The sequence below is a fragment of the Callorhinchus milii genome, unplaced genomic scaffold, assembly GCF_018977255.1.
Source record: "Callorhinchus milii isolate IMCB2004 unplaced genomic scaffold, IMCB_Cmil_1.0 Scaffold1, whole genome shotgun sequence".
Classification (NCBI taxonomy): Eukaryota; Metazoa; Chordata; class Chondrichthyes; order Chimaeriformes; family Callorhinchidae; genus Callorhinchus; species Callorhinchus milii.
In genome coordinates, this window is record NW_024704742.1 from 133,758,179 (window position 1) to 133,773,529 (window position 15,351).

Consider the following 15,351-nt stretch of genomic DNA (forward strand, 5'->3'; position numbering starts at 1 on the left):
TTTCTGTTGCAAACACAGCAGCCAATTTTGCAACAACAAGAAATTGCATTTATATAGTGCTATTCATGTCGTGAGGACGCCCCAAGGGCATCTTCAGCTACAAAAGCACACAGTCCACGTAAAATCCATTTGAGAGGTCACAACGATCCTGGACGTTTAAATACAGTTAAGCGCTTTTGTACTGAATACAATCAAGTACTTCTCAATACAATTATCATCATTGTTCCACATGATTCTGTTGTTGTCAGTGCACTGTGGAAAAAAAGATTGCGGTTAACAGGACGTTGTGAAAACCCTGTACATTTACCTTGGGATTGTTGGCCGACACCTGGAGAAACATCCTTCTCTTTTCAAATAGCGCCGCATGATATTTAATGTCCACCTGATCAGGCCCGAGGTTTTAATGTCTCTTCTGAAAGACGGCGCCTCTGGCAAAGCATGAATGGAGGACTGGCCTGAGTTTAACTTGAGGAGCAAATTAAACCTCTCAAACTGGTGCTTTCCACAGTCTCGCATAATCTCACTCATAATGGGTGTTGCTGGCCGACACCTTAAAGCTTTTTGGATCTTTCCCGAAAAAAGATAAATAATAACAAAAAAAAGTGCTTTCAAAAAATAGGTGCTAGACTGTGTTTCTATTGTCACTTGAAAGGAGGACACATGCAGAGAAACCAACACACAGTGAAAGTTGTTTGCTTTCTGCATTGGAGATTACCAGGGTAGCAGCTCATCGATAATTCCCAAGAACCTTACTGTGCAATGCTCAGACTGAGCACACAAAGGGCACATCAGAGGAACAAGGCATACTCTGATTAAATCCTTGCTTGAAAGGCAAACGCTTCAAAGTACTGTACGTGCAACAAAATGGGAATTAAGTGCTTTATCCCCCCTCCACACACAAAAATCGTTGTTTACATTACGGGCCCCGAAATTCCACCTAGTCTCAGGCCGTCTTCTCCCAGAATCTGAGGTTATGGAAAATTCTGTAAATCAGCATTCGATTTGGAAGTCTTCATTTGAAGAAAACTGTGGGAAACCCAGATTCCAAATCCACAAAATCAACGAACCCCCGACGATCAAATTGGTCATTCGTAAATTGGCTGCCACGTTCAGCTGAGCTGTTAAAAAAATTATAGCTTTCCGTATCGTATAGTCCATGTAAAATCCATTTGAGATGTCTCGACAACATGAGGAGACACTGTATCAAGTGCAAGGATTATTATTATTATATAACTTGCATTTGTACGGTGCCCGTCAATGTTGTATAATGTCTCAGAACGCTTTACGGCCACAGTGACAGTGTTGGTTAATAAGCGAGGGAGGTAGGGGTGGCCTGGTGCAGGGTGGGAGGTAGAGACAAGACTGAAAGGAAGAATTCTCTGCAGTTTTGCGCAATCTTAAATTTAAAAGCAAATCCTTCACACTCTGAGACTCAGGTGGAATCGGTATGTCGTGATGACAGCCTGTAAATACTGTACTAAACACAAAACCCTTAAATCCTCTATGTCAAGCAAGCATTGTGAAATTTATACGCTGTGCAATAAACAGTAATAAAATCATCTCACTGTTTCACTTTGTGGTCATGCCCTTTCTTTTAATATGTGAAATATTCATATATATATATATACATAAAAGTGAACTTCCAAGGTAATAAAAATAATCTGTGCAATCATCGAAATGTACAGCGCAGAAGGGAAACCATTCAGCCCATCGAGTTTGTACTGGCTCTCAGAGCAAGCTGTCCATTCAATCCCACTGCCATGCCCTATCCCTATACCCCTTCAAGCTATCCCACCTCCTTACTTGACAAGGCGTTCTGCATTCCAAAAACTTTGAGGGAAAAAAAATTGCCTTTTACTTTTTTTGTGATTATCTGAAACAATAGCTTTAAAAGTCTATCTGAACAGGCAGACGTGGCCTTGGTTTAATGTCTCATCTGAAAGTACGTTATTTGAAGTGCTTTAAGTCTCAAGGATATGATAAGGCAATTTTACAAATGCAAGGACTATTATTATCTCACTAGAATACTCATTTGCCATCTATCAATCACAGCATCATGCTGCTTTTTGAATGAATACAGTGTCCTGACTTCAACCACTCTGGCTGACAACCTGTTCCAGTCATTAATTATCCTATGGGTACAGAAAAGCTTCCTAGAGTCTGTTCTGAAATTGCTCTTAGCAAACTCTAAATAGCACCTCATCACATTGCCTCAGAGCACTTGATGAGATTATACTGTAAAGTGGAGTGACTCTGCATTTACAGACAAAGCGGCAGCCAATTTACGCATACAATATCTCACAAACAGCATGAAATGAATAACCAATTTTATTTGGGGGATTGTTGGCCAGAACACCAGAAGCTGAGAGATGAGCATGATCACAGAAATTGTGCTTACAGAATGCAGGAGCTAAAAATCTAAAGTGAGCTGTTTAAAAATATTTGCAGTTTCAACAACAATTTGCCCAGCGCCTTTCACGGAGGGAGGTCTCAGATCACTTTACACCAATGGCAATAACGTTTTTACATTGATATAGCACAAGCATTAACAGGACAGTCTTGCCATTTTCATATAGCACTTTCACAGCAAATCATCTCAAAGCAGTTTGCAGTAATTTGCTGTCAAATATATTGACTGCGTATTTGGAAGGCAAATGGGGGCGGCCAATTTGTGCACAGCAAACAGTCTTCAAAACAGTCTTGACAACAGTGGTCCAACTTATCTGAGGAGGACACTAGGACAGTCTCACTTGCCCAACATTTTGCCCTGCACAGGTTCTTTTGCTTGCGAGACGAGTGCTCTAACTGCTGAGCTACAACAACAACAACAAAATTACATTTATAGAGCAGCTTTCATGTCGGGAGGACGTCCTAAGACACTGGACAGTCAGGGATCAGGACCCGAGCATGGGGGAGGGGAGGGGTGGGGTAGGGATGAGAAAAGGCAGAGGTGGGAGGGCGACCGAAGGCATGATCGAAGAGGAGGGTCTTAAGACCGGCCTTGAAGGAGGCAAGGGAGGAAGCGAGGCGAAGGGACTGTGAAATGGAGTTCCAGAGTATGGGGCGTTCAGGACTCAACAGCTGTTTGCTGACACATTTTCCTACAAATGAGTCACGACACTTTACTGCATATCTTGTGAAGTGCTTTGAGACATCTTGTCCCTAAGGTATTATATCAAAACAATAATTATATTCGTTTTTATTTATAACAATGTTCCTTTAAAAATGTCCATGAGGGATGGGATAAGGAATGTTTTGTGTTGAATCCGCACAGAATGCGCAGTGTGGACAGGACGCAAAGAGCTTTCAGGTCACAATGTTACTTTATGGAAAGTAATTTACAGTGATACAGCAGTAATGACATGGAGGAGGGAAAAAATTGCAGGATGCAATGTGATAGTCTATCACATTATATACCACATATTCGCTATCCTGTGTCTATTGTATCTAGTCCAGAAGTATTCTGGTTGACATTAGACTAAAGGCAAAACTACAGAACCCATAGCGAAACACTCTCAGACTGCAATTGCACCAGGTTTCAGGGACAGTTTGTTCCCAGTTGTGTTGAAAATTGATCCTGCCTATGAGATGCACATTGGCAGGACAAAGAAGACACTGTGGAATGATCCGCTCGCAGTAAATTTTGGAATGGTTCTTCTGATGAAAGCACAAGATGTGCTTCTTTAGAGTATCTGAGAGTGAGGCACATCTGAGGGACTGGGCAACCTTACCAAATACCCTGAGGAGACTATAATAATAATAATAATAATAATAATAATCCTTGCATTTGATATAGAGCCTTATCACATTATCGAAATGTTTCAAAGTGCTTCACAGAATATACTGTACAATGCATTGACTGCATATTTTGTGGGTGAAACGCAGCAGCCAATTGCGCACAGCAGTGTCCCACAAACCATCGTGGATTGAATAGCCAAATTTTTTAAAAGGGATTATTACCGCCAATCGACTGACAACCGGGTTCCTAATTACTGCTAGGTAACCAGGCCTGTGGAGTAAGGAAACTTGCCATAAGTTTCACCCTGCCAGGAATCGAACCTAGGTCCTCTCTCTTGCGAGGTAAGTGCTCTAACCAATACTCTATAGGTCATGCAGAACAGGGTTTAAATCCTCAAATCACAAGGTATATACTGTATCCTGAGATATTATTTTCCAGCAGAAATCCATCTAATTTGTTCTTGAAACAAATTATATTTTCTGCTTCCACAATCTCCCTTGTTCCACAAGTTTACTACTCGTTCAATGAAGTAGTTTTTCCGTAAATTTATTCTGAATTTCCCACCCTTCAATCACAAGCCATGTCCTCTGGTTCTACTGTTCAGTGCAAGATAAAACAGCTTATCATGGTCTACATTATTCCCTTCAGAATTTTAAAGACCGCAATCATATCGCCCGTTAATGTGAACATACCCAGTTTATCTAATCGCTCCTCGAAGTCCAGTCCAGACATCAAGCTGTCCAGAATCCTGCCCTCGACCACACTTCCTGCTTACATGTTCCAGCTGCTAATTAGCCTCTGGGTAATTTGCTTCCTGTTACTTGTCCTGAAGTTGTTCTTTATAAAACTAAGCTTATGTTACAATAACAATCGTTGCATTTGACATCACATGCCGGTCTCCCTTTCACGTCGGGAGACCGTCTCAAAGTGCCTCACAGGATTTATTATGGTGTAGTGGCTGTGTATATCCAGCCAATTTGCACTTTCAATTTCAATTTTAGCTGTTTTCATCAAAGGGACAGTTCTTGTTCGTGGCGTTTTGATATCTATCGCTGCAATTGGACATTTTGTTAAAATTGTACCGTTTTGTTGCATTTCAATGCTTTGTACGTGGAGAAGTCACAGTTGATGTCATTATTTTAACAACAGATAGAATTCTCCTCTCCCGTCGTTGTGCTTTGAAGCTTTGTTTGCTGAGTGGCTATCAGATGTCTCCACTCATCTCATCTCATGTGGCTTTCAATCGGACGCCTCCAACAACATTTGCACCTTAAAAAGATTCCATTGGAGTCCTGTAGCTCAGTGGTTAGAGCACTCGCTTTGCGAGCGAAAGACCTGAGTTCAATTCCAGGCAGAGGGCGAAACCTTGGGCAAGTTTCCTTACTCCACACAGAGCCTAATAATAATCCCTCCAAAACCAAAAGCAATAATAAATTGGTCATTTTCAATCTACGACTGTTTGTGGGACATTGCTGTGCGCAATTGGCTGCCGCGTTCGCCCACAAATATACAGTCAATTCACTTTACAGTGTGTTCTGTGAAGCGCTTTGGGACATCCTCCCGACGTGAAAAGCGCTATATCAAATGCAAGGATTATTATTATTATTATTATTATGTATTGTCGTAACCTCACTCTATTTTCAAACAGTTACATCCCCTCCAATGCCTCTTTCCTTAATGTAAGTGGCTCAAAATTGTCTTTGGTTATTCTAACCCACTCACAGGCAGACAAAGGATTATGCAGGAATTGGAAAGAACTTCTAAAACTCTTAGACACTTTGAAACTATGAGTGTCCTGGTTTAAGTTTTCAATGTTTTATCAATCTGAGATGTCCAACCAAGATGCCATTGGTGTATTGTTTGGTCAGCCAGGTGGCTAACGCACATAGAAACAAGAACAACAACAACTTGGATTTAAATAGCGCCCTCCATGCCAGACAGCGTCTCAGAGCGTTTTACAGTAACGGATCCCGGGACCGAGCCAGGGGGAGGGGGAGGAAGGTGACCAAAGGCGCGGTCGAAAATAAAGGTCTTCAGCAGAGACCTGAAAATGGGAAGGGAGGGAGCGAGACGAAGGGAGTGAGGAAGGCAGTTCCAGAGCCTCAGAGCATAGTGGCTGAAGGCACAGCCGCCGAGGGTGGAGCAGAGGACTCGGGGGACGAGGAGGAGGCCAGACCCGGAGGAACGGAGGTAACGGCTACTGTTTTGAGGAGAGAGGAGGTGAGAGAGGTAGGGGGCTGCAAAGGAGTGCAGGGACTTGAATACAAGGGTGAGGATCTTGAAATCGATCCTCTCTGGGATAGGCAGCCAGTGCAGTCTGGCAAGGACTGGGGTGATCAGGGAGCAGTCAGCCAGGTGGCTAACACATGGAAACAACAACAACAACAACTTGGATTTATATAAATATAAATATAATAGAAATATTATATATTTATAACCCTTAATAATAATATTTTTTATATATATTGAAACCCATCACAGTGCGTAAGAGCATCCGTAATGAACTGAGAGTTCTACATATGTACCTCACCTACACATGGTAATTTCTTGTGTCTGGAGATATGCTCTCTCTCCCCCTGGAAAGATATACCCTGCTTACTTAATTCCAGAGAGTATTTGTCACAGGCCAGCAGGAGCTGAGGCTTGGGGAGTTTAACCAGCTAAAACTGAATAACTTTGTCAGGGATGCTGTTGTTCGGATGAGATGTTAACCCAAGAACTCGTCTGACAGGTGGACATTAAAGATCACACGGTTCTACTCGAAAAGAGAAGGTAGTTTCTCTCGATGTCCTGGCCGACAATCCCCAGGACAAAATTGATCATTCACTTCATGACTGGCTGAGGGAAATTGAAATCATTTCACTTATAAAATACATAGTCACTACTCTTCACAGTAAAAATCCTGTGAAACCTTTGAGACACCTCTGCACATGATAAGACCCGATATGGAATGCAAGATTTACTGACATTTCTGGGTATCTGTTTCAAAGAGGAATTAAATTGCGATAGGAAGACCAGCGCAGTTTGACTTAAAGATCCAGCATTTTTTAACTTGTTCCTATAGTACTTTATCATTGCAAAAAATAACATACCCATCAACACTGGGTAATTATTACCAAGCCAACAACTTGCATTTGTATAGCATCCCCCATGCATGGTAGCGTCTCAAGGCTCTTGACAGTAGCGGAGAGCGACTGGAGCTGTAGGACGGTGACCGTAGGCACGGTCTTAGAGGAAGGTTTTCAGGGAAAGGGACAAGGCTTGGAGGTAGAGGAGCTTTTCTCTAATTTAATTAAGTTTCCTAATTAAATGCAAGTTCTAATAATAATCATAATAATCCTTCCATTTGAAATGATATAGCACCTTCCACTACATTGAAATGTCTCAAATTGCTTCGTAAGATTTACTGTAGAGTGGAGTGACTGTGCATTCTGTAGGCAGCCAATTTGTGGTTAGCAATTTGTGTATGTACTTTCGAGTGTGTCTCGAATGTGTCTTGAATCAGTTACATCAGTGAATAAAATATACTCTCTGTCTTTTAGATTATCACACCTAACAATTCTTCCTAACAACCATTTCCATTTTTGTTGGGTAACACTGGTTTAAAGAAGTATAGAAAATAAGAATACAAATCGTAGCATTTGATATTGTGTCTTTTGCATCAAGAGGACATCTCCAAACATTTCTCAGGAGATACTGTAAAGTGGAATGACTACATTTTGTGAAGAAACGCAGCAGCCAGTTTGCGAATAGCAATATCCCACAAACAGCAATGAAGTATATGACCAATTTTATGTGGGTGATTGTTGGCCAGGATACGGAGAGAAACTCCATTTTCTTTTTGGCTAATGCGATCAGATCTTTAACGTTCACCCAAGCAGGCAGACAGGATCTTGGTTTAACGTCTCATCCGAAGGACGACACCTCCAAGAACACAGCACAACCCCAGCACTACACTGGCAGATTAGCATAGACTGTGAGGTCAAAGGCCCGAAATGGACTTGAACCACAATCTCTTCATCATGGTGATGGAATGCAAAAGAAGATAGGATCGGTGTGGGGGGGGGGGTCATTTGACCTTTGAATCTGTTGCTTCCTGTAGCCTGGGGGGAGTTTAAGAACTCCAAGGTGCTGGCCTTGATATGAAGTGTGCTATATAAATGCAAATTCTTGTTGTTGTTGGAGTCCTATGGAATATTGGTTAGAGCACTCTACTCGCATACGAGAGGACCAGGGTTTGATTCCCGGGTGGGCGAAACCATAGGCAAGTGTCTTTACTCTACACATCTCCATTTACTTAGCAGTTAGTAGCGATCTGGTTATTAGTCAATTGGTGGATCGCTTTCCAATGGTAACAATACAGAAAATACAGTCAAATTACATTACAGTGTATTTTGTGAAGAACTTTGAGACATTTCAATAACATTTCAACATCCCAGGTGGTTTTGCCTGCAATGATTTCATGTGAAAGAAATAGCATGATGCCACAATGGGAATGTGATAATGGTTTGCTGTTCTGGAAGGATGAAATCAATAGTCTGAATAGTTTTTTTTCCCTGCGCCTTTCTTGTGAGCTTATGGGTCGTCAATATAAAATAAATTGTCAGAGAGGCACAGACATCATACAGTGCCAATTGGTGACGCCTGGCACAGTTGGTAGCACAAACATATCTGAGTCACATCGGGACTTTGAGCTCACAGTCTGGGCTGACACTCCAAAGTGTTTCTAAGGGTACGCTGTATTTTTGGACATGCCGCCCTTTGCTGCGACAAAAACCGAGGTCCCATTTGTCTGTACAAATGGACGTTAAAGATCCTCACAGAACTATTCGAAAACAGAAGGAAATGTCTCCTGATGTCCTGGCCAACAATCGTCATGATAAAATTGTTCATTCACATCATGGCAGTTTGGATGATAATAGCTGGAGGCAAACCGGCTGCTACAATTCTCCTTCTGATATGCAGTGAAATGCAGAGGCACATTGAGATGCTTTGACCCTTAGATGTGGCTCTACATCAAAAAGAAGGATTATAATGAATAGTAAAACCATTTTGATAAGGTAGCGTACTTTCTGGGACAGCCAACTGGATTACATTAACAGAACTGATTGACTGTCTAAAACAAAATGTAACTTTTAGCAAATCAGAGTGCCTTATCTACAGTATAAAATCAACAACAAAATTACATTTATGTAGTGCCCTTTCACTTCAGGAGGATGTCCCAAAGTGCTGGAAAATCAATAGGGCAAGAAGATCCTGTCAATCCAACTCAATACTATTTGTTTAATCACAAATATTTTTGACACATTAGGGAGCTGTAACAGATTGCAGATACTCAGTCACTTGAATACTTGAAAATGTCTCATTATTTTCTCTGTACCCGCAGGTTTCAGAGCTGTGTGGCTTCTGTTGCTATTACCTCCATCAATACACCCATCAACACAACAACAAAATTATATTTGTAGAGCGCCTTTAACATCGGGAGGATGTCCCAAAGCACTGAACATTCAGGTTACGGGGCCCGAGCATTGGGAAGGGGTAGTGTAGGGGTGAGGGAAGGCAGAGAGGTGGGAGGGAGACCACAAGTAACCACAGTCGAAGCGAAGGGTCTTGAGACCGGCCTTGAAGGAGGCAAGGGAGGTAGCGAGGCGAAGGGACTGTGGGATGGAGTTCCAGACTGTGGGGGCAGAGAGGCTGAAAGGCCGGCCACCGATGGAAGGGTGGGTCGGGCGGGAGACATGGACTAGGCTGGAGTTTGATGAGTGGAGGGAGCGGGCAGTGGTAGGGGTCAGCAGGTCAGAGAGGTAAGAGGGGGCAAGGCCATGGATGGCCTTAAAGATGAGGACGAGGATCCTGAATTCGATCTTCTGGGGGATGGGGAGCCTGTGGAGTCAGGTGAAGGTGGGAGTGTTGGGGTCACGGAGCCCGGTGCGCGAGAGTACACGAGCTGCAGAGTTTTGGATGATCTGCAGCTTCTGAAGGGAAGGGTTGGGAAGGCCGATGAGGAGGGAGTTCCCATTATCAAGCCTTGAGATAACGAATGCATGGGTAAGGGTTTCAGCAGCCTGAGAGTTGAGACAGTGACGGAGTCTGGCAATATTGCGGAGGTGGTGGTAGGCAGTGCCAGTCATGGCGCGGATGTGGGGGAGAAAGGACAGTTCAGGGTCAAACAAGATACCCAGGTTCCTGACTGGCTTAGTGAGGTTGAGTGTGCAGCCGTGGAGGCTGATGCTGCCAGCACCTGAGGTGCGGAGGCGCTGGCATGAGCCAATCAGGAGGGCCTCGGTCTTGCTGACATTCAGTTGGAGAAAGTTGGCCCTCCTCCAGGACTTGATGTCGGACAGGCAATCAGACAGGACGCCAGTAGTCCTGGAGTTCAGGGTGGAGGCAGAGAGGTAGAGTTGGGTGTCATCTGCATACATGTGGAAATTTACCCCATGCCTCCGGATGACGTCACTAAAGGGAGCATGTAGAGGGTGAAGAGGAGAGGACTGAGGACAGAACCCTGAGGAACACCCCACGATACGGCGCGGGGGCTGGAGGAGAAGCCATTAGCCGCGACGAAGTGGAGGCGGTGTGAAAGGTAGGATTTGAACCAGTCAAGGACAGAGCTTTGAAGGTTGAGGTGGGAGGAGAGGCGGTGGAGAAGGATTGAGTGGTCCACGGTGTCAAAGGTGGCGCAGAGGTCGAGGAGAACGAGGAGGCAGAGGGAGCCCTGGTCACACATGGTCAGGATGTCGTTTGTGACCTTGACCAGAGCACTTTCTGTGCTGTGGGCAGCACGGAAACCTGATTGGAAAGGTTCATGGAGGGAGTGAGAGGAGAGGAAAGAGCGAAGCTGGGAGGCAATGGCTCTCTCAAGGATCTTGGGTAGGAAGGGGAAATTTGAGATAGGCCAGTAGCTAGATAGCTGAGATGGGTCGAGGGAAGGTTTCTTCAGGGTGGGGATGATAGTGGCTGTTTTGAGCGGGGAAGGAACAGTGCCAGATGACAGGGAGAGGTTAATGATGTCAGCGAGTAATGGGGCAAGGAGGTCGAGCTGAGATTTAAGGAGAAGGGTAGGGATGGGGTCAAGGGAGCAGGTGATGGACTTCATGGAGGTTACCGTGTTGAAGACAGAGGACGGGGTGACAGCTTCAAAGGTGTGGAAGGAGGGATGGGTAATTGTCGGATGGGTAATTGTGTGAGGTGGGGGTAGGGAGGGGTTGGAAATTCAGAAGGTAGTGGCAGCTGAGTGGATTCCCTCAATTTTGGACTCGAGGAAGTCCAGCATTTTCTCGCAGTGAGAGTCAGAGAAAAGTATCTGCAAGACGTTTCGGGGAGGGCAGAGGAGCTGGTTAGTGGTGGAGAGCAGGAACCTGGGATTGCCTTTGGCCTCCAGGATTAACCTGGAATAGAAGGCTGATTTTGCTGAGGCGAGAGCGGAGCAGTAGTTCTTAATGAGTTCCAGCCAGATGTAGCGGTGGACTGTTAGGCCGGATTTGAGCCAAGTGCATTCGCCAGACCGCACCTGGCCCTTAAGCAAGCGGAGGTGGCTGGTGAACCAGGGTGAGGATTGGGAATAGGAGGCAGTTCGAGAGGTGAGGGGGGCAAGGACACCAAGTGTGGTGGAGAGGGTGCTGTGGAGAAGAGTGAGTGCAGAGAGTGGATTGTTGCGAGAGGTGGGCCAGAGGGGGAGGAGATCAGAGGACTCCAGGGCAGCGGAGAGGGATTTCGGGGAGATCTTCTTCCATGGGCGGTAGAAGATGGTGATAGGTTTGGAGGCAGTGGGGAGAATCAACCATATTGATTACAGTGTCCTGGCCTGTCACCGTCTTAGTTTTCTCTGTAGGATGAAGTACATAAATCAAAAGTTTACAAGAAATTTACAGCACCAAGCAAAGATCAAATGTGCCCCCATTTCTTTCCTTTTTTTCAAGCAGCCGGGTGTCTGACACAGAGTACCAACCCATCACAGTGCTCAAGAGTATCCAAACCAGACAGAGAGTTCCACATATGTCTGCCACTCACACATGACAATTTCCCTGTGTTTGGAATTGAATATGCACGTTCTCTCCCTCGAGGAGCGAACCCTGCTTACCCAATTCCAAAGAGTACTAGGGAGCACTCTTGACATGAAATGTAATTTGTTGCTGTTGTTGAAGCAGGTTGGCGAGAGTCAAGGGTTGGGGACCTCAAAGTGTGCATTGGGTTAACTGCATTGGAGGTTAACCAGCTAAGACTGCAAGGCTTGCCATTGAGAGCACAATCTCCGAGACAAAGTAAGTCATTGTGGGATATTGATGGATACATGTTGGGGCCCGCATTCGACCACAAAATATATTCAGCCGTGACACTACACTCTACAGTAATAAGTGCTTTGAGACATTTTGATGATGTGATAAGGTGCTATATCAAATGCAAGGATTAATATTATTAAAAGCTATTCTTATGGTTTTGATTTTAAGGTTATGGCTCCTGGATCCCTCTATTACAGTCCTGTAGTGTATTGGTTGGAACTCTCGCCTCGCAAGAGAGGGGACCCAAGTTCGATTCCCAGGCAGAGCAAAACCTTATTCAAGTTTCATTAATCCACATGCCTCTGTTTACCAAGCAGAAAATAGAAACCCGATTGTTAGTCGATTGGCGGATCGTTTTCCGGTGATAACAATCCCTTCAAAAATAAATAAATAATCATTTGGTCACTCAATCGACGATTGTTTGTGGGATGCTGCTGTGCGCAATTGGCTGCCGTGTTTTCCCCACAAAATATACAGATAATTCACTTGACAAACATATTCTATGAAGCGCTTTGAGATATCTCAATGATATGATAAGCGTGCTATACCAAATGCAAGGATTAATATCAAGTGTCGGACTTTAGGAATTTGCAATAATTTTCAAATTGGGATTTGGAGAAAAGTTAAGTTGTAATTATCGTGGGTTTAAAAAGAATTCAGAGGCTCTGATATGACACCAAAATAATTTCCACATTTTAGATACATTATGAATTTAATAAAATATAATGAAGATGACTGCCGGTTTCGTCAGGATTGTCCTTAGCAATAAAGATCCCTTGCACTTGGATGAGATGCTTTGTCCTGCAGACTTTGCCTAAGAGCCACTCAATGTCTAATATGGTCCTGAGGAATAGAGGGCAATGAGTATCAGTCTGGGTCAGTTGGTGGCGTTCTCACTTCTGGGTGAGAAGATTATGGGTTCAAGTCCCACATTGGCACTTTGAACTAGAAACCTGGGCTTACATTCCAATGAAGTGTTGTCAAATCAAGAATTATTATTATTATAGAACTCACAAAATCACACAATTAGTTTGGATGAAGAAAACCCTTCGGCCCATCCGATCTCATGCTTCCAGAAACCCCCCAAAACGCGGTCGAAGAGATAAATCTTTAAATATTGGCTGAATTGAAGAAATGTTTTAAACAGCCTTTAAGCTAAAACTAGGTGAAATTTCAGCCGAGTGGTTCAGGCTGATCACGCAGACTTGGCATAACGGGAGAAGTGGTTCTGCTTGCTGTGTTGTACAGACCTCCTGCAGTTAGCTATACCCTCAACTCTAACTCAAGCTGTGCTGGAATCGAGCTTCCTAGGAAACAGCAGGTAGGAATACACAACTATTCACCGGAGAGCCTTTAAGCACTCTGCAATGTTATCCAATGTAAAAGCTGCTATGTCAATCAATGCAAGTTGTTATCGTACAATGTAAATGAATTGCTGGATAAAATGATTGTAATCCTTACATTTAATTTTGTGCCTTTCATGTCAGAAGGACATCTCACTGCAATCCATTAGGATACAACAACAAAATTACATTTGTAGAACGCCTTTCATGTCGGGAGAACGTAAATTGAAGTGACTGTGTACTTTGATGGCAAACACAGCAGCCAATTTGCACACAGCAACGACCCATAAACAGCCGGGAAACAGTTAACCAATTTTATCTGGGGTTTGTAAGCCAGGATATTGGGAGAAACTCCCTTCTCTTTTCGAGCAGTGCCATGGGTTCTTTAACCTCCACCTTTACAGGCAGACAGAACCTCAAAACCTCTGAAATGATACCTCAATATAAAAATTATAAAAAATCATAACCCCAAGCACTACATTGGAGTGTCAGCTTAGATTATGTGGGTACAAAGTGGAGTCCTGTACCTCAATGGTTAGAGCATGTACCTAGCAAGTGAGAGACCTGTGTTTGATTCCCGGCAAAACTTTGAGCAAGTTTCCTTACTCCACACTTCTCTATTTACCTAGCAGTAAGTGGGAACATGGTTGTTAGTCGATTGGCACATCGGTTTTCCGGGGGTAATGATTCCTTCAAAAAAAAATTGGTCACTCAATCCACAACGTTTGTGGATTCTGCTGTGTGCAATTGGCTGCCACATTTCACCCACAAAATATGCAGTCAATTCACTTCACAGTATTTGAGCACTTTGAGACGTCTCGAAGATGTGATGAGGCGCCAAATCAAATGCAAGCATTATTATTATAAAGTCCCGATATGGAGCTTGTATCCACAACCTTCTGACTCAGAGACTTGTGCAGTGCTGTAGCTCAGTGGTTAGAGCACTTGCCTCACAAGCGAGAGACCTGGGTTCAACTCCCAGCAGGGCGAAACCTTGGGCAAGTTTCCTTGCTCCACAAGCCTGATAATAATCCCTCAAGAAAAACAAAAACAATAATAAATTGGTCACTTCAATCCACGACTATCTGTGGGACACTACTGTGTTTCACCCACAATATATACAGTCAATTTACTTGACAGTAGATTCTGTGAAGCGCTAATAATAATCCCTCCAAAAAAACAAAACAATAATAAATTGGTCATTTTCAATCCACGACTGTTTGTGGGACATTGCTGTGCGCAATTGGCTGCCGCGTTCGCCCACAAATATACAGTCAATTCACTTTACAATATATTCTGTGAAGCGCTTTGGGACGTCTAGAAGACGTGAAAAGCGCTATATCAAATGCAAGGATTATTATTGTTATTATTATTATTATATTGAGACATCCAGAAGACATGAAAAGCGCCATATCAAAAATGCAAAATGCAAGGATTATCAAATGCAAGGATTAGAGACAAGGCTGCTACCAACTGAGCCAGGCTGACACACCAGATGACCCCAACTCAAGTGATGCAATGAGACACCTTAAGTGATGCCTTTATTATGGTTAATATGACAGCCACACTATTAGATGATTGGGACTAAATTTAGAAGCTTTCAGCAGCTCTCATGCTCATCCAAGTGAGATATGGAGAGAAGTGACGATAGATTTCAACACTCCCCAGTCTTAATGGCATGTGTGGGGAAAAAGATCTATTATTGAACAGTACTGGTCATTTAATAAAGTTTGTCAAGCTAAACAAGAAAATTATCTGTTGAACACAAGGCACATATTCAAACAAAGAGACATATTTCAGGGACAGAAATACCTTCAGGGACAGAATGTCAGTCTGGTTCAGTTGGTTGCACTCTTGTCTCTGAGGTGCAAGGCTGTGGGTTCAAGCCCCATGTCGGGTCTTTGAATTCACAGTCTAAGATGGAGCTCTGGTGAAAGATCACACGGCACTATTTGAAAAGTGAAGGTGGTTTCCCCTGGTGTCCTAGCCG